The following is a 22,908-nucleotide window of genomic DNA, read 5'->3' as shown; positions in this document are numbered from 1 at the left end:
TAGCACACAATATAAAAAATAGAGCACACAACCAGTAATCACTGGTAACAGGACCTCACTAGCACCACCTGTACTAGGGAGAAAAACAACCACCTACATATCACAATACCTGTAGGGGTGTAAAGACAAAACACATGATGCATTAACATTCAGAGGTGTAGCAATAACATTGCGCCAAACTTAGATCAGTCACCACCTGTGACAGTCCCTGTGTCCCAATGTCAGGGCCTAAACGTAGCAGTTACCCACAAAGTGCTGGGCAACTGGTGCAGGGAAAGTTAGGGCAACGTTGGAGCCTCTCTGGGCTCAAGAACCACCACTGTGGCACTGTGGGGCCTCACTGGGCTCCTGGACAAGAACTGGTGCCCTGAGCCTCTCTCAGGCTCTTCACAAGAATGGGCAATGAGCCTCTCTGGGCTCGAAAAGCAAGGGAATGGCCCCCTCAGAGCCTCTCTGGGCTCACAAAGCAAGACTGCCGCCTACTGGGCAGTGGGGTCCCTCACGGGGGACCAGGAGCAAGGACAATTGCCCTGCAAGAGCCTCGCAGGCTCACGAACGAAATGGCCCCTCCGAGCCTCTCTGGCTCTCAAAGCGGATATGCCCCCCAAGAGCCTCTCAGGCTCTAAACACAAGGGCGCGAGGTCGCGCTGCTGAGGGGGGGGGGCGGACACCGACAACGTGTCCCGGCGCCCCTCCCTTCGCTTCCGTGGGCCGCACTCCCAGGCTCTGGTGAAGGTCCGGGGGCTCCTCTCTGTGGAGCGGCCCCTCCCTCAACGGGGGCCGCTCGCAGGACAACACGGAACCCGCCCCTGCACTCACCGGCTGTCGGGCTGCAGGGCGGCTCCTCTCGCGCTGCTCCTTGGTTTCCCTCCTCCTCGCTGGGCTCCGGGGCTCTCCCTCGTCCTCGGGAGCCCCGGGGGCGGGACGCAGGCTACAAGGCGGGACTTCCGGTCGGCCCGCTTCCTGATTGGCCGGCCGGCCAACCACTTCCGGGTCGCCGCGGGCAGCGCGGCGGCTCGCTTCTTAGGCAGGCAGGCGGGCTCCCAGGATCCGAGGAGTGGGCTCCCTCGTGAATCCAATAAACCACGGACCTGGGCAATGCCGGGTGGGCACCGGCCTCCTAATTAATTATAAAGCGAGGTAGGCACTCGCTAGGCACCGCAATTTCGGGCTCATGCCGGGTGGGCACCGGCTGGGCTCTCAAAGCGCTAGCAGCGCTAGCCTCCAAGAAAAGGTGCTCCTAAGCGCCACCGGGCCAAATAAAGCGCTCTCAAGCGCTAAGCAAGGGATTCCAGCGCTCCCCAGCGCTGAAGGGCAGAGAGCAGCGCTCTCAGTGCTGTAGGCACAGCAGCAGCTCCAGCAGGGGCTGGAGGCAGGCAGGGGGGGCAAGGCTGGGCCAGAGCCAGCACACTGGGTCTCCAGGCAGGGAGACAGCCCAAGTGGCGGTCCTCCTGGCCCCAGCAGCAGCAACAGCCCCCTCTGGCAGGATCCAAAAGCAGAACAACTTCTGTGGGGACACAGCCCCATTTTTATACACCATTTCTTTTGTCTGAAGGTGCAGAGTGGGGGCGGAACCAGTCGCAGCTGGTTCTTGAGTACTCTGTTTACCTCAACCACCCTCTCTATTCACTGGCAGGGCTTGGGTCATTAGACGCACCACAGGGGGGCGGAGCCAGCATTGTGTGGGGAAAACCCAGCCCATCCAGGACACAGGTACACTCCTCCCACACATCACTCATGCTAATCTCACACTCACCACCGGGCAGACCCATCCAGACTTCCTGGAGCCTGGCATGCCAGCCAGCTCCAGCCAATCACGCTCCAGCACCCTCACTGCACACATATCTCAATGTCCAGAAGTAGCACTTCCCTTCTAGACACATACATGCCGCAGACACCATCTTGCAGCATTCACTCTCACGAGTTTACACATACTAAACTCGAGCCTGCACTCCCCACGCATCAGGAACTACCAGGGACACACACATTCCCCATGCATTCCTATGGGAGGGCAGGCCAGCCATACTACACGCACGCACTTTCACTCTGGGACCCAGGGAAAAGTGCGCAGAGACCCAAAAATCACTGACACAGGGTCCCACATAAGGCAAAAAGTTCAGGGGTGAACCAGCCCCGCGGGCCAAGTCCAACACAACCCCCTTCCAGCCAAAACGCAGGGGAGAACAATCACCACCGTGATGGACTTCCCTGCTTGGGGCGATAGAACACGGACGCAGGCCCGCCACTGGCGGGACACCCTCCTGTTCTATGCCACGGTGAACCCCTAGGGTTCCTTCTAAAGCTACTGTAAGGACCAGCTGGGCTACCCCACTGGTACTCCTCAGCTGTCCGCGGCCAGGACCAGGCCCTAGGCCACCCAGGTGCCACTGGTTCCTGCCTACTCACGAAGTGGGGGGTAGTAACCCCAGGCCCATAGTAGCCACTCTCCACTCTTCCTGTCTGCAAGACAGGACTAGACTGCCACTGGTTCTCCAGCCTAGGGTCTACAACCTCAGGCGGACCAGGAGTCTCAGGGAAGGCTCTCCTCCCCTTACCTCTTCTTTTAGGGTTCCTCCTCCCCGTGCGAGGGGGACACCTAGAACGCCATTCCAACCCAGGGTTTAACCCCTCAGGTTGCACCGGGGTCAGAGGTGGGCTCTCCCACCCTCTGCACCCCCTTCCAGAGGTCTGCCCTCTCCCACCTGGAGAAGTTCCTCTGGAAGAAGAACCGGTCAGGACACTGGTTACAGTCGTCCTACCCTTCAGGTCAGGCTGATCCTGAACCTGGCCTTCCAACCTCTGGTCTAAAACCTTTGGTGGAACAACTGCCTGGCACTCCAGGACTTCTGGGGACTCACATACAATCCCCCTGAGGCTAACAACTGACACATCTGTTGTGTGACTGTCTGTCTGGCGCAGATCTCCCGCCCTCTGTCCACCTGACAGTGCGTGACGATCCCCCAGACCAGAAGTGGTGCCACCCGGGTCCCTCCAAGAAGATCTAGCCCAACTGGCTAGTCTCTGGTCCACTGGTGCATCCACTGGGAAACTCATCCCCCAATCACTCCTCACGCTGGATTCCTGTACCCTCCCTACCGGAGCGGTACTGCCAGCCTCTAGAACCACAGGAGCTCTGGTTACAGACGCTCCAGGTCCTCTACTCACTAGGAGATCTTCCTCAAATGGACTAACAGGACAGCCTAGGTCCCCAACCTGGTGTTCCCTCAAGAAACCACCCAGGTTCTGAGACAGGGCTTCGGGCCTCTGGGGGCTCTCAGCCACCCACTGACTCCTGCTCCACTGAGCCAGGTAGTCAGCCCCTACACCCTTCTCACTATACTGGGACCTAGCTGGGCTACACTGAGCCTCTTCCACCAAGCTGGGCTGGAAGATCCCTGACCCACTACTTTTGGAGTCACTCCCTAATGACTCTACAGAACCCCTGGTACCTTCCCAGCGGTCTGCTTCCTCTGCCAGTTCATATGGTTCAGACAATCCACACCCTACTAGGTGTTGGCGCAATCCTGGATAAACAACACTGAGCAACTGCTCTCTGAGAAACATATCGAACAATATGTCCCAATCACATTTCGTGGGCTCCCGTACCCAATCACACAGGGCTCCACAACAGTCATCCACAAAATCTTCCCAAGACTGATGAGACGGTTTCCTAAGGTTCCTAAACCTCAACCTATTCTCCTCCTCTGGGGAAACAGGAACCATACTGGGGGAACTGGGACTGGGATTCCCTATACTGGAATCTAAATAGCTGCCACCACTGGACTCAACCCTCCCTGGGGGATCCAGAAAATTAAGACTGCGGTCAGGGGATAACCTACACTCTAGGGCTATCTTCTCCCTGGCCAAGGCCCTCTCAGCCTCTGCAATCCGCTCATTCACACCCAGCTGCGCCATCTCTCTGGCATACTCTAACCGGAGCTTCTCCATGGCCAGCTGGTGCTCCCTCTCTTCTCTCCTATCCAACCACTCCTCTGGGGACAGGGAAAGGGATGGGGTGCTACATCTGACACTGGACCCAGCAAGGGACTCCCTATCTAGGGGGTACTCGCTCTCTGCTGGCGCCCATCCACTGTCAAACTCACTCTCCACATCAGACTCTTCAGGGCTCCCCTCAGACCCACCACCCTCATGGTGTGCGGCCCGGGCCCTCTCTCTCTCACTGTGCTCACGCTCCCAGTCACTCTTCTGCCACAGGATCATGTTATCCCTAAGCTTGGACTGGGTGTCTGACTCACTCACTGTGATGTCTCTCTCCTCACAAAGCCGCACCAACTCATGCATACTGTACCTAAACAGGCCACAGAGGTTAAAAGGAGATTCCATCTTGACAGGATGCTCACAGACACATTCAACACAAGGGACCTTGCAATCTGAAGTGGGAGTACACAATTCCGAAACTTCCACACTCTCCTTAAAAAAGAACTCACTCATGCGTCCAGGAAAACACACCATTCATCCACACACACCCTCCCCTCGGATCGGTAAGGCAGTTTCTACCACCCCTGACTTCTCAACCTGACCACACGTGACACAGGTACCAAACTCTGGAAGCAGGGCGGGGGACAAATGCACTGAACACAATTATCAAATGACACTCTTCAGGAGAAGAAACAATGGAATTTTACCAACAACAATAATCCCCAAAATGTGGTTATCTAAAAAATGTAGAGCTTTGAAGTGCTGCCAGCCACTACTGTGGTACCACGCAAACACAAATCCTTATCCTCACCGCTTGCAGCCAATGTTGGAAATGGGATCCCTGGCTGGCCAGGGCTTTCGCCAAAGTCAGTCAGAGACCACCACACCCAAGTCAGGGCAAGGGAGTTACACGCCAAGATAACCCCTACTCACCCTCTAGGTAACGTGGCGCGAGCAGCAAGGCTAAACTTGGAGGCGATGTAAGTTAAGTATTTGCGCATGCACCCCAGCAACAAAAACCAAAGGCCCACCACAAAGGAGAACTCCACACAAGGTTATATAAAAATAGCCTTTGTATTATAATAAATATACTTCAGATAAAACTCACATCTTGTTACACTGTGCCAACAGGCACGGGCGGAATTTACAAGGGATATTGCACAGGACAGGGCCACTTGGACCACTGTCAGGGGTATCAGCACTTTTAGAACTTGTAGAAATAAAAATCACTGTAGCACACAATATAAAAAATAGAGCACACAACCAGTAATCACTGGTAACAGGACCTCACTAGCACCACCTGTACTAGGGAGAAAAACAACCACCTACATATCACAATACCTGTAGGGGTGTAAAGACAAAACACATGATGCATTAACATTCAGAGGTGTAGCAATAACATTGCGCCAAACTTAGATCAGTCACCACCTGTGACAGTCCCTGTGTCCCAATGTCAGGGCCTAAACGTAGCAGTTGCCCACAAAGTGCTGGGCAACTGGTGCAGGGAAAGTTAGGGCAACGTTGGAGCCTCTCTGGGCTCAAGAACCACCACTGTGGCACTGTGGGGCCTCACTGGGCTCCTGGACAAGAACTGGTGCCCTGAGCCTCTCTCAGGCTCTTCACAAGAATGGGCAATGAGCCTCTCTGGGCTCGAAAAGCAAGGGAATGGCCCCCTCAGAGCCTCTCTGGGCTCACAAAGCAAGACTGCCGCCTACTGGGCAGTGGGGTCCCTCACGGGGGACCCGGAGCAAGGACAATTGCCCTGCAAGAGCCTCGCAGGCTCACGAACGAAATGGCCCCTCCGAGCCTCTCTGGCTCTCAAAGCGGATATGCCCCCCAAGAGCCTCTCAGGCTCTAAACACAAGGGCGCGAGGTCGCGCTGCTGAGGGGGCAGGGGGGGCGGACACCGACAACGTGTCCCGGCGCCCCTCCCTTCGCTTCCGTGGGCCGCACTCCCAGGCTCTGGTGAAGGTCCGGGGGCTCCTCTCTGTGGAGCGGCCCCTCCCTCAACGGGGGCCGCTCGCAGGACAACACGGAACCCGCCCCTGCACTCACCGGCTGTCTGGGCTGCAGGGCGGCTCCTCTCGCGCTGCTCCTTGGTTTCCCTCCTCCTCGCTGGGTTCCGGGGCTCTCCCTCGTCCTCGGGAGCCCCGGGGGCGGGACGCAGGCTACAAGGCGGGACTTCCGGTCGGCCCGCTTCCTGATTGGCCGGCCGGCCAACCACTTCCGGGTCACCGCGGGCAGCGCAGCGGCTCGCTTCTTAGGCAGGCAGGCGGGCTCCCAGGATCCGAGGAGTGGGCTCCCTCGTGAATCCAATAAACCACGGACCTGGGCAATGCCGGGTGGGCACCGGCCTCCTAATTAATTATAAAGCGAGGTAGGCACTCGCTAGGCACCGCAATTTCGGGCTGATGCCGGGTGGGCACCGGCTGGGCTCTCAAAGCGCTAGCAGCGCTAGCCTCCAAGAAAAGGTGCTCCTAAGCGCCACCGGGCCAAATAAAGCGCTCTCAAGCGCTAAGCAAGGGATTCCAGCGCTCCCCAGCGCTGAAGGGCAGAGAGCAGCTCTCTCAGTGCTGTAGGCACAGCACCAGCTCCAGCAGGGGCTGGAGGCAGGCAGGGGGGGCAAGGCTGGGCCAGAGCCAGCACACTGGGTCTCCAGGCAGGGAGACAGCCCAAGTGGCGGTCCTCCTGGCCCCAGCAGCAGCAACAGCCCCCTCTGGCAGGATCCAAAAGCAGAACAACTTCTGTGGGGACACAGCCCCATTTTTATACACCATTTCTTTTGTCTGAAGGTGCAGAGTGGGGGCGGAACCAGTCGCAGCTGGTTCTTGAGTACTCTGTTTACCTCAACCACCCTCTCTATTCACTGGCAGGGCTTGGGTCATTAGACGCACCACAGGGGGGCGGAGCCAGCATTGTGTGGGGAAAACCCAGCCCATCCAGGACACAGGTACACTCCTCCCACACATCACTCATGCTAATCTCACACTCACCACCGGGCAGACCCATCCAGACTTCCTGGAGCCTGGCATGCCAGCCAGCTCCAGCCAATCACGCTCCAGCACCCTCACTGCACACATATCTCAATGTCCAGAAGTAGCACTTCCCTTCTAGACACATACATGCCGCAGACACCATCTCGCAGCATTCACTCTCACGAGTTTACACATACTAAACTCGAGCCTGCACTCCCCACGCATCAGGAACTACCAGGGACACACACATTCCCCATGCATTCCTATGGGAGGGCAGGCCAGCCATACTACACGCACGCACTTTCACTCTGGGACCCAGGGAAAAGTGCGCAGAGACCCAAAAATCACTGACACAGGGTCAAACATAAGGCAAAAAGTTCAGGGGTGAACCAGCCCCGCGGGCCAAGTCCAACAGTTAGAGTGACGCGTAATGCATACCAGCTCATCGGTGCTTTCCGATGATTTGGGTTGGAATATGGTCTCCCGGTTGGTGTATCTAGCTCTTTTGAAAGAGTTCTTAACCAATTTTGGGGGATATCCACGGTACAGAAGTTTTTCTTTTAGGATGTCGGATTGCGTCAGGAAATCCCGTAAGTCAGAGCAATTTCTCCGAATGCGGAGGAACTGACTATAGGGGATACTGTCCTTCTGACCGCGGGGGTGAAAACTTTGATATTGGAGAAGGGTGTTGCGGGCGGTGGGTTTGGTATATAGGGAAACTTTTATAGATTGGTCTTGATGTTCTACCCATATGTCTAGAAATTCAATCCTGTGCTGGTTGCAGTGACAGGTGAATCTTAGATTAGGGTCAGCTGCATTCAGCCATAGGATGAATTCATCCAGGCTGGTTTGGTCCCCCTTCCATATGAAGAAAATATCATCAATGAATCGTTTCCAATTCTTGACGTTCTCATGGAAGGGGGCCATCTCATTGAAGATATTTACTCGCTCAAATTCCCCCATGTAGAGGCAAGCAATGATGGGGCACAGCTTGCCCCCATGCTTACTCCCGTTGTCTGTCTGTATAGTGTGGATCCAAATTCAAAGTAGTTTTCAAAAAGCACCACTTCAAGACATTGAAGAATGAATTCAGCGTTGCTAATCTCAGGTTTAGTAGCTAAGATGTTCTCAATGGTAGTGTATGCTCCATGTTGGGGGATGTTGGAATACAAAGATTCCACATCTAATGTAACCAAGAGTTCGCAATTTTCAAAGAACGGGATACCCTCGACTAGGCTGATGAAATGGCCTGTATCCTTGACGTAGGATTCAAGTTCTGAGACCAGTGGCTTAAGGAATTTGTCTATATATTTAGACAGCGGCTCGGTGGCCGATCCTATCGTGGAAACGATGGGTCTCAAAGGTGGATTATAACAGTTTTTGTGAGTTTTTGGGACTCCATAGATAGCATCCTAGTGTATCTGGGAGTGAGGAATTCAGCCTCTGCTTCACAGATAGCATTGGTTTCCACTGCTTTTTCAACCATGGTCAATATTCGTTGTTTTAAACCGTTCTCCAGGTTACAAGTGGTGATGGTATAATGTCCAGAGGAGGATAAAAGCTCATTCATTTTATCAATGTACTTGGCAGTTTCAAAAATAACGATCCCTCCCCCTTTATCACAAGGTTTGATGGTTATTTTTTTATTGTCCTTCAGATCCCTGAGGACATAATATTCAGATTCTGGTAGATTATCAGCTGGAATCGGAACATATTGGGTCATTTTTTCAATTTTCCTCATAACTGCCTTCTCGAAAATGTTGACCTCAGGGCCAACCATTTCCAAGGATGGAGTAAATGAGGATGGGGGTCTGCAGCCAGATTTGTTCTCAGCATCGATATTGGGTGGGCTGTCTAAGAAGAACTTTTTAAGACGCACTTTTCGAAAAAACTGTTGTAGATCTCGATTGAATTCAAATTTATCAAAGTTGGCCGACGGAACAAAGGATAAACCCCGGGTGTTATGCCTAGTAGGAAGATGTCTCGGAAACACCACAGAGTTGAAGCTCTTTCCTCAACTCCCCCACACCGGTTCACTCTACACCAATGAGGTATGTATATACTTGGTGATAAGAGCTGATGCCAGTGTAGGGGAAACAGGGAAACAAAACAAGGAAAGATGGGGAAGACACAGGAATCTTATATCCAGGATGCGAAGAGAACTGGTCAGCACTCACTATAGCTTCAGGACCCCTCCTAATAATAAAGAAAAAAAATGATTAATAGAGTGTTTTAGTATCTCTGTGAAAATGTATGTCCTTAACAGGGATACTTGGTACCTGGAAATTACTTGCAGTGCTTCTACCTGTACGTAACTTCTCTTCTGTTGTCTTCACAGAATGGCAGGTAGTGTGATACAAAGGAAAGAACACTCCTATAAGATAGGGATCTTAGGTTAGTGCTCAGGGTGTAATAGGGACAGATATGTGTATTGAGAATCATATATATAAGTACCTAATGCTTAACGTGCCGTGAGAAGAATGACTCCCTGTTTCTCCACAAGAAGTAAATCCTGCATCCCATGAGTAATTCCCTAAAAACATAAGTGAGATAATCAGTAATCCCTTATACTATCTCTTACGAATATTGACCATTAGGGAAATGGTCATACCTGTCTTGTGTCATCAAAAGAATGCTTAGAAGCAATCCTGGAGCTCCAATGCCGAATCTATGTTGCTCCGCATAACAAAAGAAAACTACCCCTGCTTCTAAGTATAACTCCAACATAAACTCCGTAAAGATTCAACTATTAAGCAATAAACAAAAACCCCAGCGTCGTGAATGCACTGGTTCATAAACTCCCTCGAGTTTACTAATAAACAGGCTAGCACTCGTACTTATCTGGAAGGAAGGGTGCGTGGTAATCAGAAGACCAACGAGGAACCGGAGAGAATATCCGACGAAAACCCGGACGCCACCACCGTGACCCGGAAGCGATGCTCAGAACCCGGAAGGAATGCAAAGCCTCGTATTTTCAGAAAGAGAGGACTTTATAGCAATTATCGCATGCGCCAATCCTTGCGCATGCGCTCTCCGGACCCTAGTGATTCTCGCCAACCAAGCTCTTGCCAACCACGTCTCCCTCGGATCGGCAGGCATGACACCGGGTGAGCAGTTTGGTGGCAGATGGATCAATTTCTTCACCAGTTAGATTGAAAATTGGGATGCCTCTTATGTTCTCCAGTATTGTTGCTGGCGGGTCTGGACATACATTTGTGGTTGGCCTTGACCCTGATGGAAATTCCTCGTTTGGGGCATCCGCTGGATTGGGCGTGAGTTGCCGCAGCGGTTCCCTAAAAAACGATTCTGTGGGTTGTTTCGTTCATAGCCTCTATTTCTGTTGGGGTGACTGGAGCTGTGTCCCTGATCATAGCTGGGATCATACTCATCGGGGGTATCCCCCTCGGAGTCTGTGGTGTCTGAGAACGTCGTGATCTTTTTTTGTCCCCAGTTGGGAGTTGGTCCATGGGATCCGTTCTCATTTTGGTTGGTATAGAATCCAGAGCTTAAGTATGGGTATGTACGTTCTTGGGAGTAGAACCGGATGTCTTTGCGTAGTTTCTCTGTCTTTCTTTTCAGAAAGTAGTCAGAGAAAGAATCCAGGTCTTGTTGGATTTCCTCTAGTTTTTTCTTTCCGAGGTCAACCGCATCACCATCCTTAAGTTTGTCCTCAAGTTCTAAAATTTCCTTGTTTAAGAGGTCTATCACTAATCGGGCGGTTTCAACAATGAGCATCATCCAGTCCCTGGAGCATCGATTAGAGATAAGGGCCCATCGCTCCAGGAACTGTCGGATTTCAACAAACATACCAGGTATATTACGAACCCTCAATCCAATAGGGATGGTGCCAGCTCTTAAGTAGTCCAGTATGAATTGGGCATGGAGTTCAGTCCTCTTCGTTTTTTTCTTTAGGTTAAGTAGTTTGGTCCAGTCCCCATTGAGGCTCTTGGGTAGGGAGGGGGGTTTCCATCAACAGGGACACCTAACATCTTATTATTATTATTATTATTATATGAAACTTGTAACGCGCTCAGCTTACCCGGGGGCATCCTGGCGCGACAGACCAAGAAGGAGAGACTCGATTACTCACTACTGAGGAAACAAATAGGTTTTAAGGAGTTTCCTGAATAGTAGGATCTTGGGCTCTGAGCGAATCTTAAGGGGCAGAGCGTTCCACAGAGATGCCACCTGTACCGAAAAACGCCTGCCCCCAGTCCGAGCTCTCTTAACTCTCGCAGATTGCAAAAGATGTTGCTGGTCCGAGCGCAGAAGGCGTGGAGGTTTATAAGGACGGGCCATATTAAAAAGGATAGGGGGGCCTTTGCCATGTAGAATTTTATGGGCCGTACACAGCGCCTTGAATTTCACCCGCTCCTTAACAGGGAGCCAGTGAAGCGCTTTGAGGGCCGGGGCAGCAGACTGCCTTCTAGGGATCTCCATCAAGACTCTGGCGGCTGCGTTTTGCACCTGTTGGAGAGTTTTAAAGGTCGCTTCGGGGGCACCAAGAAACAGGGCATTTCCATAGTCGAGCCTCGACAGGATTAAACCACGCATCAAAAGCTTCTTAGCTGGATCCGGAAGCAGTGGTAGCACCTTTCGGGCTGACTTCAGTAGACCGAAGCAAACCCCCGCGGTCTTCCTGGCGTGAGTCCTAAAGGACAGATCTTCCTCCAACCATACTCCCAAGGACTTGATCTCCTTCTTGGGGGATGGTGGATCGCCAAGAGACCGGGGCCAACAGCTAGCAATAATGGAGGGACTGGAATTGCCCAAGAGCATCAGCTCAGTCTTTCCTCCATTGAGCTTTAGAGCCGAGTTGGACATCCAATGGTAGACATTGGCCAGGCAGTCATGTAACACATTGGGTTGTTCCGCCAGCTGAGTGAGGCCCACCACCAGCTGAGTATCATCAGCATAGCTGATGATCTTCAACCCCGAGGGGGCTACCACTCTTTCAAGTGGAGTCATGTATGCATTGAACAAAGTAGGGCTCAACGATGAGACCTGCGGGACTCCACATTGAAGAGGGAATAGGGAAGACTGCTCTGCCCCTTCCCAGACTTGGTAGAAACGGTTGGAGAGGAAGGATCCCAACCATTTCAGGGCCGTCCCTGAGACACCTACCTCTGACAGGCGTTGGAGGAGCACCTGATGACTCACGGTGTCAAAGGCAGCACTCAAGTCCAGGAGGATCACTGCCACTGATCCTCCAGCATCAAGAGTGCTCCTTGCTTCCTCCACTACCGCCAGCAGGGCCGTGTCCGTTCCCTGGCCGGGACGGAAACCAGTCCCGGCCAGGGTTTTGATACCATCCATGTCAATCAAACAAAAGAGTTTAGTAGGAAGGACCAATAGTAGGAATCAATCAGACGGGGGAGCCATAGTCAGTGATTGGGGAAATGAGGTGCAGAGAATCAAATGAACCAATCGTACCTATTTTACACTCATTCAGGCATCCATTCAAAGATAATTATCATCTTCACCTGTGAAGCAACACCAAAAAAAAAACCACAGCACAGGGCTGTGAAGAAAATATGCAATAGAAGGGGGTTCCCCTAAGGCAATACAGGATGTAGGCAGGAAGTAAGGGGATCAAAGCAAAAAATAAAGAAGAACACCCTGCCAAAATGAATATCCAATGGTCCTCCAAGGGATCCAGTTCTGTTAAAGAGGGGGCAACATTACCAGGTATCAGAGCCAGAGATTCAAATCATACTTTTTATGAAAAATATATATTTTTATTGATTTTTAAACATATATTTATAAAAAGACAATCATGGATTAAATATTTAGGAATTTATAAAAACGATCAATGTAAATTTTCAAATCAAATCAGAAAAAAGACATCATCATACAGTTCAGTGTTCCAGACACTCCGGGGCACTTTGGGGGGCTCAACAAACACTCACACCTTCAATGGGATCATTCAGACTCATACACATTCAAACCGTTCAACCAAGTGAATTTCACAGGGCCTGCAACAAATAGATGGACTTATGGTTGCATGGACCAGGGTGCAACAATGAGGGGGCAAATTAGATGGTATAGCGTTGCCGTCCTTGGTGGTAGCGCCGACGCGCGTTTCGGTGTAGGGCACCTTCGTCAGGGCAAACGGATGTGGCTGGGGAGGGGAACACACAAGCTGAAATTTAAACATATTTTCTTGTATTAAGTTGTCCAAAAGATTTCATACATTTTTATCTACATATTTATCAACATGATTGTTCTACATACATTTTATTGATTTAAATAATGCATTTAAGAACATGCAATATAATGGCTCTAATACCAGTAAAGTCTCCTAGGATATAGCCCCCCATGATCGGGGACTAAGGGCCAAACAAGGGATAAAGGCCTAGGTGAAGACAGACAATATATCTATCCAAGTTCAGTTTTATAAATATATGCTTAAAAATCAAGAAAAATATATATTTTTCATAAAAAGTATGATTTGAATCTCTGGCTCTGATACCTGGTAATGTTGCCCCCTCTTTAACAGAACTGGATCCCTTGGAGGACCATTGGATATTCATTTTGGCAGGGTGTTCCTCTTTATTTTTAGGGCTCGGACTCCTCCCCACTGAAAGTGGGAGGAGCTTCGAGAACTAATGTTAAAGAAGAAAAAAAAGAAGTATCTCCTAGGGCTTTGGCCGAGAAAAATTCCACACATTCCTTTGCGTGTTCTGTCATCTGGCCAGTGATTCGTGTTCGTTGTGTTGTCGTTTTAATAGGCTTGAAGTGATAGGGTAAATGTAGTTTTGTTCCGCCATCTTGGGCATATTTCGTTCGTGCTCGCGCAAAGAAGTACATTAATTATAATTAGGAGCTGTCAGGGTGGCCGTGTAATGCATTCCAGATGGTGTGCGCGCGTTCACCATCTAGCAGTGTGTTTGTCTGGCGCGCGTCCTCCTCACGTGCACACAGGCATAGACGCCGTGTGCGGCTCCTTCCTGCCGGCCCGGGGAGCTGCTCTGCCGCTCTCTGGCTCACCCCCCGTCTCCCCGCCTGATTTAGTCTGTAGTTTATGGGCACGTGCCAGGAGCAGTAGATGTGCTGCGGTGCTCTCTGCAGTTTATGGGGACGTGCAAGTGGCAGCAGCAGCGCCGCTGTGCTCCCGTATGGCCCCCGAGCCCATCCGCACTGGGTAATGGGCACGCGCAGGGCAGCGGCAGCAGAAGCACCGAACTGCGAGGCGCTCTAGTGTGCACCGGTTTGCCAAGCTGAAATTGTAAAGCATCACAATGCGAGGAGCGCCTGTGTAAACACAAAACAGCACACGGATCCAAGCTGTTCGTGATTTGCGCTGCCAAAACTCCATCAATCTTTAAGAAGGTGGGATACAAGGATTATGTATTCTTTTAACACACTATTTCGAGCAGGAACACTCTTATCTTGCCAAAACACGGGCCAAAAGGAGTTCGCGGATTATGTCAAAAAGGCCAGGACATTTCTAGAGGGGATTACAAGGAAAAAATGCTTTAAGTCGGAGCACGTAAATATGCGTTATAGCAGCTCACACCGAGCACCTGTGAAAACTAATAACTACAACAAATCTTTTCACTGAGAAACGCACCAGGCACTATAAACGGATGAAAACTATGGCTCAGATCAGCTAAAAAAAACCAAAGAAATAATGCAAAGCCCATTGGGTTGAGAGTGCTCCAGTTCCCCCCCCTCCTCCCCCCTCAACCCCCCTCCATCCTCCCCCTCCCCCTCCCCCCCTCTCCTGTCACCTGGGGTAGGCCAAGCTGACCGGGCTGCGGCTGCATGAAACACAGAAAACTGGATATTTGCATAATGAACGAGACCAACTATGTTTCTAACGGTGGCGAGATGAAATGCTGATTATCATTAAAGTAGAGTTGGGAAAACTAAAAGACAGACAAAGACCAATAGCATTGACTGCAGATGCAGAACTGGAAAGCCGGACGAAGACCGGATGTAGGTGTTATCGACAAGGATCTTGCACAAGAACATCCCTTCTCCGCACTAGAACAAATATGCAGCGACGAACAAATAACCTGTGAGGTTTGGCGGGGAGAATCACTTTCAACAACAAATGGATAACCAAAATTTGAAAAGCCGGCTAGGCGAGACAATGAGATGGGAGACAATGCTGCAGAATGCAGTGCAGCATGACACAGCACAAGACATACAGTGAGCTACACTGCTGCCTAGGCTAGAACAAACTGTTACACAATGAATGTAGAGGTGACACGCTTCCTTCCAGCGCCTATTCATGGCACGGCAGAACGGACGCAAGCAGATCTAGGCACTTGTACGCAGCACATAAAGGACACAGGGCAATAACCCAGGCCCTGGGCCAGGGAGGGGATGTGCACCTGTGCACTTTAGTGCGGGTCAAATGGCAATGGAGGGCTCAGAGGTCATACAGGGCACTGCAGAGCAGAACACTTCAAAACGTAGTTTGAATACAGTAGTTTGTAAGCACTAACATGCATAATGTACAGCAAGATGTCTCACTGAGTTAAACTCTTGCTGCGAACATCGGTTTTGATAGGAAGAACAAGCAAAGCCAACGTAAATGTCCATCCTTCCTATGTATGTAAACTGCGTACCAATTCATTGGTTAACTGTAACATCTTTTGTTGCAGCGCTTTCAAGTCGTAAGTGTTGTGAGATGTGAGATGTGAGTGCAGAGTAGTGTGTAGAGTAGTGAGTAGTGAGTAGAGTAGTGAGTAGAGTAGTGAGTAGAGTAGGGAGTAGAGTAGTGAGTAGAGTAGAGAGTAGAGTAGTGAGTAGAGTAGTAGAGTAGTGAGTAGAGAGTAGAGTAGTGAGTAGTGAGTAGAGTAGTGAGTAGTGAGTGCAGAGTAGTGAGTAGGGTAGTGAGAAGTGAGTAGAGTAGTGAGTGCAGAGTAGTGACTAGAGTAGTGAGTTGTGAGTGCAGAGTAGTGAGTAGAGTAGTGAGTAGTGAGTAGAGTAGTGAGTAGAGTAGTGAGTAGCGTAGTGAGTAGTGAGTAGAGTAGTGAGTAGTGAATAGAGTAGTGAGGTGAGTAGTGAGTAGTGAGTGCAGAGTAGTGAGTAGTGAGTAGAGTAGTGAGGTGAGTAGAGTAGAGTAGAGTAGTGAGTAAAGTAGTGAGTGCAGAGTAGTGAGTAGTGAGAAGAGAGTAGTGAGTAGTGTAGTGAGGTGAGTAGTGAGTAGTGAGTGCAGAGTAGTGAGTAGAGTAGTGAGTTGAGTAGTTAGTAGTGAGTAGAGTAGTGAGTAGAGTAGTGAGGTGAGTAGAGTAGAGTAGTGAGTAAAGTAGTGAGTGCAGAGTAATGAGTAGTGAGTAGAGTAGTGAGTAGTGAGTAGAGTAGTGAGTGGAGAGTAGTGAGTAGTGAGTAGTGAGTGCAGAGTAGTGAGTAGACTAGTGAGTAGAGTAGTCAGTAGAGTAGTGAGTAGAGTAGTGAGTCGTGAGTAGAGTAGTGAGTAGAGTAGTGAGTGCAGAGTAGTGACTAGAGTAGTGAGTAGAGTAGTGAGTAGTGAGTGCAGAGTAGTGAGTAGTGAGTGCAGAGTAGTGAGTAGAGTAGAGTAGTGAGTAGTACATCACAGGCAGCAGCTGTGCAAGCATCTTACACTCACAAGGAGACCACAGGCAGCTGAGGTGCAAGCTTCTCCCACTCACAAGAAGGACATCACAAGCAGCAGCGGTGCAAGCTTCTCACACTCACAAGAACGACATCACAGGCAGCAGCAGTGCAAGCTTCTTACACTCACGAGGAGACCACAAGCAGCAGAGGTACAAGCTTCTCACACTCGCAAGAAATACATCACAAGCAGCAGTGGTGCAAGCTTCCCTTACACACTGACAGCAGGTACTGTGCCAAGGCAGCAGCAGCAACAGAGCAAGAGTCCCTTACAAAGAACAGGAACAGCACAGAGATGCACAATGCAATCTTCTCATACTCACAGGCAGCAGCGGTGCAAGTTTCTCACACTCACAAGAAGGACATCACAGGCAGCAGCTGTGCAAGCTTCTTACACTCACAAGGAGACCACAGGCAGCTGAGGTGCAAGCTTCTCCCACTCACAAGAAGGACATCACAAGCAGCAGCGGTGCAAGCTTCTCATACTCACAAGAACGACATCACAGGCAGCAGCAGTGCAAGCTTCTTACACTCACAAGGAGGCCACAGGCAGCAGAGGTGCAAGCTTCTCACACTCGCAAGAACGACATCACAAGCAGCAGTGGTGCAAGCTTCCCTTACACACTCACAGCAGGTACTGTGCCAAGGCAGCAGCAGCAACAGAGCAAGAGTCCCTTACAAAGAACAGGCACAGCACAGAGATGCTCAATGCAATCTTTCTCATACTCACAGGCAGCAGCGGTGCAAGCTTCTCACACTCGCACGAAGGACATCACAGGCAGCAGCTGTGCAAGCTTCTTACACTCACAAGGAGACCACAGGCAGCTGAGGTGCAAGCTTCTCCCACTCACAAGGACATCACAAGCAGCAGTGGTGCAAGCTTCTCACACTCACAAGAACGACATCACAGGCAGCAGCAGTGCAATCTTCTTGCACTCACAAGGAGACCACAGGCAGCAGAGGTGCAAGCTCCTCACACTCACAAGAAGGACATCACAGGCAGTAACGGTGCAATATTCTCACACTCACAAGGAGATCACTGGCAGTACACACCACATGAACACACTCCATAACACATAGCAACAATACATTTGCATTTACAATGCCATTAGCTCAAACTCAAATAAATCCGAGCCCGATTGCATTTCTAATGCTTGTTTACTACCTGTTTTTCACCTGTACTTGGATCTCTGTCTATCGGTCATGTTCTTTCAGGTTTAAAACAACGCAGTGTATTGATTAGTCATTCTGTTGAGTCCACACATCATTGTGGATGTTAAACTCTGATAGTATACTCTTTCATGTATATCTGGGGGGCAGAACTTTAACATTGCATTTGTTTAACTTTAAATGGGTTCTCTTTTCCTCTTCCCCACCCCGGCGAGTCTCTCTATTTTCTTGACTTGTGGGTGTCATGAAATAGTGCTATTGACACAGGCACCCTTAATTACTTTGTTATAGAGCAGCGCCCCCTTCCCTGAGCTGTTGCCAGGTTGAGGTGGAGTTATTTACCCAGCAGTTGCGGGTAAGCATATGTTTCTTTGTTTCTATTGTCTATGTACATATCTGATATAACATGTGAAGTGGAATCTGTTGATCCCATTTACATTGTCTGATGTTTATTGTGTGTTTATTTCCCACCCACTTATGGTTCTGTTCCTACTAGGTACAGTCACCTTTCGAAGAAGAAGAACCAGCAGTACTATTGGTTCAGTATTTCTCCTTTTTTTGTTATCTCACTCAACACTCAAGCAGCAGCATCTCAAAGGTCCTCACGAAAGCCTTGCCCAATTTCAGGGCATTACGGCTGAAACATGTTGACCATGATATTGCGTCACACACATGCGGTTTAAAACCGCAGGTGCACTGTTTTTAATCCTGGCAGGGAGAACATATCAATAAAGCACACACTGTGTCCTCTCTAGCTAGTTTTATCCTCACTCCCCTCATTTGGTGGATTTATAATATCCATGCAGAGTAAGTATCAAAACATCCCTCTGCTTCTCCCTCTCAGAGAGGGGGTTGTAGCCCTCATAGGAACTATGTTTTTCTTTTATGAGGAGAATCCCAAATGATAACGCATGTCACCTTTGGTGAGTGAGGGATATCGTCCTAGAAAGGGATTTTCCCACAGCTAGGTCTGGGTGATATAGTCAGTGTCTTTGTCTTATTCTCTCTCTCTGAATAGACCCAAGGATTTTGATTTGGAACAAAATAGTTCACCAGACCCAAGATGCACAACCAACAGGCCCGTAGGCCATTATAACACCATCAGCAATGTTGTTTATTAACAATCAAATTTATAACACTATCATCAACTTTAGTCCAATTTTTCTCAAAGTGAAACATTGATATCCAAGTCTTCCATAATGTATTTGCAACATAGTGATTCCAGCGTTCACAGTTCATGCAGGAAACCACTTCATACTTATTTCTGCAATATGTGGTAATTCAAATTTCATCTGTTACAGTATAAACAAAGTGCATTTCTGGTCAAGCCCTTTGTCAGGGGTAACTATAATTTAACAAGTAAACATGTCTTATCAGAACAAACAGTAGACCACACCTTTTCAACAAATTATAAACACTTCATAAAATGATTATACCGAATCCAATGCCGCATGCAAACCATCAAGCTATAAACGTAAATGCGTGCACTCTCCACCAAATCAATCGGTGCAGGTTATGACTTAAAAACGTACAAATCATTGAGTCCTCCAAGAACTGTGGACACTGGAATCACCATGTTGCAAATAATTTATGGAAGACTTAGAAATCAATGTTTTGCTTTGAGAAAAATTAACGGTGATGATGGTGTTAATAATTACATTGTTAAATAACTACAATGATGATGGTGTTATAATGCCCTATGGGTCTGTTGGTTGTGCATCTTGGGTCTGGGGAACAATTTTGTTCACCAGCTTGGTATAATTGCATGTATGCAAGTTTGGGCAGAGCTCTCACCAGGGTTGCATGCCAAAATTCTTGCCTTTGAGCGTTTTGATAAACTGTTTAATATTAAAGTAACGCAATCTACTGTGCATATCAAAAGTTTATTTTACCAGGTCGAAATGCCATTTTAAAACTGCACTTAGGTTGCAGGGGCAGGCCTAAGATATAGTTTTAAACGGCTACGTTAGTGGGTGGCACAATGTATGCTGCAGACCACTCATAGCATTTAATTTACAGGCTTTGTGTACATGTAGTATCATTTACTAGGGACATATGAGCAAACTAAATGTACCAATTATGTGTAGGCCACTTTTACCATGTTTGAAGGGGAGAGCACAAGCACTTTAGCACAGGATATCAGTAGTAAAGTGTGCAGAGTCCTAATAACATAACGTGTATTTGTAAAACGTACGGTCACCCAAGGGTATCTTGGACCTGAAATAACAGATGTGTATTGTTGCCCAACTCAATGGTACTAATGCCATCAAAAACAAATTCAGCAAAATAGGAGGAGTGAAGGCAAAAGGTCTTGGGGAATACCGCACCAGTGTCATATCTAACAAATATGTTATGCCAAGTTACCAATATTTGTAAAACAATTGTCAGCTTTTTTAATGTTGAGTAGATTGTAGACGGTGACCCCCACATTGACTTGAAGAGAACCTCTCTTTATCTTCAGTCAGGCATTCTGCTGGAATGGTGTGCAGGGCCAACCAGGCATGTCCCAGAATTCTGCAAGCTTTTAATTCTTGTGTTAGGCCTAGATGCACTGTCCTTCCTAACCATGAAACCAACTCTAATCATTATACTCTTCAATATCAAGCACAATAATATTGTGGCACACTAACATAGTGCACAAAAGATTGAGGGACACAATATCGTAAAGTAGTTTAACAGAGGGAAGTATAGATTTAATATTTTTAACTCCACATCTATGTACTTTGAAGCAGTGGTCCTTCTCAGTCCTGGCTATATCCAGATCTCCCTCTATTTGAGTAGATGAGGGTGCTAGTCAGTGCTAGGTCTTTGTAAATTTGTGTTTTTGGCAAAATCCATGGGTGGATGCAGGACAACGCAAATACTCCACACATGTATGGGTACCATGCGCAAAGTAACGTAAGCAGCTCTTTGTACTGCGTTGTGTTACTTTGTATTTACTAAACCATGCAAAGCCCAGAAAGTGGCTTTGTGTGGCTTTCTAAATCCTAAAAATGATTTTGGGTCGGGACTGTGCCGCAAAAGTGATGCATCCCGCCACAAAAACATAGTAAATCTGGGCCTATCTGTATGCTATGCTGTTCCAATTATATGTTGCTCTATTACAAGGCAACATCAGTATTTCTCTATGTAAGATCAGCAAACATAGGATTGGCCTTCTGTTACACTTAAAAATAATTTTAAAAAAGCAATCCTCAGTTATCATGGAACAATGTCCTCCTCTGCGGCATCTTATTGTGGTTGCAAAGTCATGGCAAAAGACTGAACATATTTCGCAGGAGTCTTTTGATGTGAGAGACGCTCTTAGAGAAGGAGGTCTATCAGGTAGTCTCATATGTTCTAGAAAAGGGGCTGTGCACTCTATAACAACAAAACTGAGAGACTGGAAAGCATAAGGCAAGGGTTCCTAACCCCTCCCTGTGTACCATCGATTTAGTTCTGCCGAGCCATGAAGTAAGAGGTCAACCACATCACTGAGTCAGAGACTGTCCTGCCGTCTCCTTGACTTAATTCGATAGCTCAGTGGGTTCAGCTGCACAGAAGAGATCTGATTGTAATTCAACAGTTCTTATGAATCTAGGATGTATTCTGCTTTCCCTCCATGGGTGAAGTGGGGTCTCGTGACCAGAAGCGCGCTTCTAAAAATTATATGTGCATCTAAGTATCACTTGGATAAGCGAATAGCAGCATTTACAATTGAAGATTCAACATTGCTACTTGCATAATATAAATATATACTACTAATTGGATGTACTAGCACTTAAAATTGCATTGAAAACTCCAATTACGAACTGTGAGGAATAGGGGGAGGTATTTAACACACTTGGGCCCTCATTTCGAGCTCACGGCTAAATTCCAATCCCTGTAACATGGTTGCACAAAATACAGGCACTCTGTTTATTTTTTAGTGTGGATGGAGCCTATCCACTCTCTGTTGTACCCTGAAAGATCTTTGATGCTGATCATATAAGGTCAGGGGGAAGCTGGGCTGTCAAGCCAGACCTAAAAATCCACATAGATCAGTGTAGCCCTTGGCAGCTCACACTACTCACAAACACAGAACTGCACTCTGTAGTCTGAAATTAGTGATGGAAGGGGGAGAGCTGGGACTTAGAAATAACAATACATTACTCATGACTGCCGCCCTCTCTTATGTGCTGCTGCTGGAGAAACACAAATACTGTAAATGATTTACTTAAACTTGCCATTGAGTTAAAAATCTGTTAAAGCAACTGTTAAAAAGGCACCCACAACCCCTTCAATCTGCTCCTCAGACTGGAAGCCAGTTTTTAGCAACACCTCTCCAGTGCAAAGTAAAATAAAGTGACACAAATCAGTGCAACGATGATGTATGTGCTTTCAAGTGCAAAACTCTATTTGCACTGGCAAGTATCTCTAAAAGAAAAGCAAGTGGCGGATCGCGATACTTTTCACTACTTTGTATCAAGGAGGTGTCCCATCGGACATTTTCACGCTACCACCCTTTATATTTGATGCTAAAGCTTGTCAACTAACAAAAGTAGACAGGGGCTTGTGCTAAAAAATAACACCTCCTCCAGAAAAGCATTAAGTTGGAGAAATCTTCCAGTTTGTTGAAACTTTTTAAGCATTGCATATGTGCTGCACTGTACAGCACACATTCAGTGTGTTTCAAACTTTGTGTTGGCATAGTAGTTTGCATTGGAAGGATACCTTCCAGCATGAAACCTATGGTAGACAGCACGCATGAACCTTTGCACTATGGTGATACTCTCTACCCCTTCCACAACTCAGGGCACCCACTTTGTTCCCTGATCTACGTTGCACAATTTATTAATTGATCTGCTTAAAATTGTTTTACAAATAATGATCCACATTAAGCATCCAGGGCATTCCAGCATCTTTACTGCAATTTTAACATTGCCCTCCCAGATTTTATATAACCTCAAGGGCCAAGTTAATTTAATTTTCCAGCATAAATAATACAACTAAAAACAATACTGACTATTCATTATAACATGCAGAGGGCTATAGATATAACCGTTTTCTTGCAGAGTTGACACACAATAAATCATACACAGGCAAAATGGCACTTAATCAATAACAAACTTGGCTAACTTGACCTTTGCACAGTCTGGTGGTGCTAAGAGACCCTGTAAAGATTCTTCAATCCCACATTCAATAGTCAATATTTATTTAAAGTCTAATCCTCAATGCTTATTAGTATATAAAAACTGTGTGAATGTAAATTCTGTTG

Source organism: Lissotriton helveticus, chromosome 5_1 (assembly GCF_964261635.1).
Source record: "Lissotriton helveticus chromosome 5_1, aLisHel1.1, whole genome shotgun sequence".
Classification (NCBI taxonomy): Eukaryota; Metazoa; Chordata; class Amphibia; order Caudata; family Salamandridae; genus Lissotriton; species Lissotriton helveticus.
The sequence above is the reverse complement of the archived record's forward strand: the minus strand, read 5'-3'. Positions refer to the sequence as shown.